General features: G+C 33.2%; 1 pseudogene; it reads left to right on the top strand.

The window, feature by feature from the left end:
- Nucleotides 1-389: 389 nt before the first annotated feature.
- LOC146934793 (uncharacterized) lies at nucleotides 390-1,885 on the top strand (annotated as a pseudogene).
- Nucleotides 1,886-5,092: the final 3,207 nt, after the last annotated feature.

Below are 5,092 nucleotides of genomic sequence, written 5' to 3'. Positions count from 1 at the left end.
CAAATAGGCTCAAAAAGGTTATGGGTAGGGTTGTTTCAGAAACTCAGTCAGCGTTTGTAAAAAATAGACAGATTCTTGATGGCATCTTGATTGCTAATGAGGTGGTGGATGAGGCAAAAAAGGCTAAGAAGGAATTGATGCTTTTTAAAGTCGACTTTGAAAAAGCATATGACTCTGTTGATTGGGGATACTTGGATGCAGTAATGAGTAAAATGGCGTTTCCGGTGCTTTGGAGAAAATGGATAAAGGAATGTGTGACAACGGCGACTGCTTTAATTTTAGTAAATGGCAGCTCTACAGAAGAGTTTCCTATGCAAAGGGGTTTACGTCAAGGAGACCCTCTTTCTCCGTTTCTGTTTTTGCTAGCAGCAGAGGGGATGAATGTCTTGATGTCTTCGGCGGTGGGGAATAACTTGTTTACAGGATACACGGTTGGTACTTCTAATCCGGCCGTTGTGTCTCATTTATAATTTGCGGATGACACATTGTTACTTGGTACAAAAAGCTGGGCCAACGTGCGTGCCTTGCGAGCGGTGTTGACTTTGTTTGCAGAAATGTCTGGATTGAAGGTAAATTTTAATAAAAGTATGCTGATTGGAGTTAATATTGCGGAGTCTTGGCTGAATGAGGCGGCCTCAATTTTAAATTGTAAAGTGGGCAAGATTCCGTTTTTGTATCTGGGTCTTTCTATTGGAGGTAATCCGACTCGGTTAGCATTCTGGGATCCAGTGTTGCATACTATTAAGTCTAGATTGTCGGGGTGGCAGAGTCGCTTTCTCTCTTTTGGTGGCCGGTTGGTTCTCTTAAAATCTGTTTTGACCTCGCTTCCTGTCTATGCTCTTTCTTTCTTCAAAGCTCCGTCAGGTATAATCTCTATCATTGAATCTCTTTTTAATAAATTTTTTTGGGGAGGGAGTGAGGATAACAGGAAAATTTCCTGGATTGCTTGGAGCTCGGTCTGTTTACGAAAGGAGTATGGAGGGTTGGGGGTGAGGCAGTTAAGGGAATTTAATAATGCTTTATTAAGAAAGTAGTGCTGGAGGATGTTGATGGATAGAGAGGGATTATGGTATAGGGTGTTGGTGGCGAGGTATGGTGAGGAGGCAGGGAGGTTGGGGGCTGGAGTGGTTCTTTTTGGTGGAGAGAGATAGCGAAGATTAGGGACGGGATAGGTGACATTGATGGGGGCTGGTTTGCAGAGAGGGTGTCGAAGAGGGTGGGTGATGGCACTAGTACCTTCTTTTGGTATGATAGGTGGTTAGGAGATATGCCGTTACGTACTCGTTTTAGTCGCCTTTTTGATTTATCGAATAATAAACTTTGTACGGTGACTGACATGTTTTCTCTAGGATGGGAGGAAGGGGAGAGGCGTGGAGATGGAGGAGGAGGTTGTGGGCATGGGAGGAGGTGTTGGTAGAGGAGTGTAGGAATCTTCTTAATAATATTGTTTTGCAGACTGATATTTCTGACAGGTGGCAGTGGAACCCAGACTGACTTCTCCAAATGACACTCCAGAGGGTGGCATGAATGATTTGGTTTGGCATAAGCAGGTTCCATTGAAGGTTTCCATCTTTGCGTGGCGGTTGATTCGGGACAGGTTGCCAACAAAGACTAATCTTGTCAGAAGAGGTATGCTCCATGCCGAGTTCGCGGAGTGTGGTGCTGGTTGTGGTCTTGACGAATCAGCGTTACATTTGTTCCTTCAGTGTGACAGTTTCGATCCTCTATGGTGGCACACCAGATCGTGGATTGGTGTTTCAGGTGTCGATCCTAATGATATCTGTCAGCATTTCTTCCAATTTATTCATTGTACAGGTTATTCAAGGATGCGCAAATCTTTCCTTCAGCTAGTGTGGTTACTTTGTGTTTGGGTGGTTTGGAATGAACGTAACAACAGAATATTTAATAATACCCAAACCACCATAGAACAATTATTAGAAAAGATTAAATTTCATTCATTATGGTGGTTAAAGGCTAATAATGCCTCGTTTGTGCATGGCACTCAGATGTGGTGGTCGGACCCTATGTTATGTCTGGTATCGACTGACCGTACTTTTGTAAATATTTTGTGACTGTTCTTTGTTGGGGTAGCCCTTTAGTACATCTTGTGCTAAGGTGGTTTTTTACCCGGTGTTAATATATTCCATTTTGATGTCTTCAAAAAAAATAAAAAACATTAAAAGATGCTTGAATTACATCCATCTTACTTACGTTAAAATTAGACCTAGAGTAAATTAAACATAGAATGAATATTTTATCGTATTTCTTATGTTAAAATATACATTCTAGGTTTAACATAAGAAAATTATTATAGGTTTAACATAAGAAAATTATTATATTTATACTAGAGTAATTATTTTATCATCCGTCCTAAATTACATGTCACTTTACCAATTTCACATAAATTAAGAAACATATTTGATATTGTGTAGAAAAGAGTAGTTATGTGTTATTTTGCAAAAATGTCCTTCATTAATCATATAGAAAACATAAATTAAAAGAATTAGAAAAAAGATAAATTAATAAATGGTAAAAGACACAGTAGAAAAATAAGTAATAGTGATTGATTGTTATTGTAAAATGAGTAATGACACATAATTTGAGACAAACCAATTTGACTAAAAGAACATATGGAGTAATATTACTGGAATATTTATTTCTTCCTCCGTCCCTTTTTTTTTTGTGGTGTCTGGGGTTCGAACCTCGGACTTTGCATATATTATGCATTTGTCTTTATCAACCGAGTTAAGCTCACGAGGACCCTTCGTCCGTTAATATAAGCACCTATTGTTTTTTTTACTTTTATTAAGAAAAAGTTCATAGTGTAATTAATGTGTCTATTTTATGTATAAATATACCTAAATGCCCTCTGTATGTACTCATATATGTAAAGGCAAATGTTAACTTGTGCCTTCAAGGGCACATGTTAAGGAACTTATTATAGAAATATATGTATCAAAAGTCGTGCAGTCAATTTCTTAAAAGTTAAATTATCATGTTTTCTAATTCAAAATTGCTCATTTTGGATTCCTTAACATGTGCCCTTAGGGCACAAGTTAACATGACCCATATGTAAATTAAATTTTGACTTTTCCTATTCCAAATCACTTAGAAATGTTAGTTAGTGGTTTGTTTGTAAAAGACAATAAATGTATTGAGTAATTTTAAAAATATTTTATATTTAAGGATAAAATTTTAGTTAAATGAACGCTTATATATATAACTGAGCGAGTACATATGACTCTTAAAAAAGAGTAAGCACACATGAAAATTGAATTAGGACCTGAAATAAAGAAAGAAAATGCTAACAAGCGTTCTTAAGATACTCTCTCTGGTTTAAAATGAGTGTTGCTTTAGCTAAACAAGTTTGTTTTAAAACGAATATCACTTGCACTTTTTAATGTGTAATTATTATTTTATTTTCAATTGTACCCTATAATTAATTGAGCGTATACTACTTTCAAAATATTACATCAATAGTAAATAAGAGGTGAGGCCTATGTTACCCTCTCATGATATCAACCAATCAAAATGTAATATATATAGGCAACATTAAATGTCAAGTAAATGAGTCAATTTTTTCTAAAAATAAAAGAGTTAATCTTAATCATAAGGTAACTTTTAATACTTTTAATTTTTATTTAATTATATTAAGGTGTTCAATCTTAATTAATTTTACACTACAAGACTTATAACAAATAAAATTTTACATCAAATTTCTTTCATCTGGATGTCCTTAAATTCATCACTTATATTCATAAAAATATCGTGAATTGATGTTATATTCACCTCAAATCTTCTTTTAAATACAAAAATCAAAAGTATTAAATTTTGCCAAATATCGTGAAGAATTTTATGAATGTAATTGATAAATTTAAGGACATTCAGATGAAAGAAATTTGATGTGAAATTTTAATTGTTCTAAGCCAGTCCTGTAGTGTAAATTAATTAAGATTGAACACCTAAATATAATTAAGGCAAGATTACATTAGGGGTCCTTTATCTTATTTATTTGTAACACTTTGGTCCTTTATCTTTATTTTTTCCCGTTTAGGTCCCTTATCTCTCTTAAAAGCACATATACATCTTTTTTCTCATTTTTTTTTATCAAAAAAAAATTAAGGCAAGATTACATTAGGGGTCCTTTATCTTATTTATTTGTAACACTTTGATCCTTTATCTTTATTTTTTCCCGTTTAGGTCCTTTATCTCTCTTAAAAGCACATATACATCTTTTTTTCTCATTTTTTTTATTAAAAAATACATAATTTTATTTTTAAAATATATTTTTATTAAAAATGAAAAAAAATCCAGAAATATGATGAAGAAGTTCATCATCTTCATCTTCTTCCATTGAACCTTCATCATCTTCTTTAAATCAACAAAAATTCTACTAAAATATATCTCCAAATATCGTGAATTAATGTTATATTCACATCAAATCTTCTTTTAAACACAAAAATCAAAAGTATTAAATTTAGAAAAAATTGACTCATTTATTCGACATTTAATATTGCCAATGCATATTACATTTTGATTGGTTGATATCATGAGGGGGTAAATATCCCCTAAACAAGAGAGGGTAATATAGAAAAAACCTAAATAAGACTAGTTTAGTAAAATTGTCATGTCTTTTGACATCATTATTACATTTCTTAATTTGTGTATAAAATTTTATACAACACTCATTTTAAAACGGATGAAGTAGTAACTTTTACATTGAAAATTGTGTAGTTATGATCAAGTTTTAAAAAAAGATATGTTACCAAGAAAAGGCCGTGACAAAAAGGTAGGTAGCCGACATTACCATTTTTACACCGTGAACAAAAATCACGACGAAACGCCATTACAGCTGCGACGAAACACCGTTACGCTCGCAAAAAATGTCGTTCATGACAATGGACATAAAATTCAGATATTTTTTTTTCTTCAATAGAGATAGGTGAAAATCATATTTTTAGTACATATTTGATCATAATTTACATAATGTTATCTCTTTATCTAATTTAAAACTCCAAATCTATCTCTAGTTTTTTTTTTTTTGTTTTGTTACATTCTATCTCAAGTTTAAGTTTTTTACTTTGCTATCATT

Source organism: Medicago sativa, chromosome 4 (genome assembly GCF_051527215.1).
Source record: "Medicago sativa cultivar Bolivia chromosome 4, Bolivia_mono, whole genome shotgun sequence".
Taxonomy (NCBI): Eukaryota; Viridiplantae; Streptophyta; class Magnoliopsida; order Fabales; family Fabaceae; genus Medicago; species Medicago sativa.
This window is presented reverse-complemented; position numbering and strand designations above follow the sequence as displayed.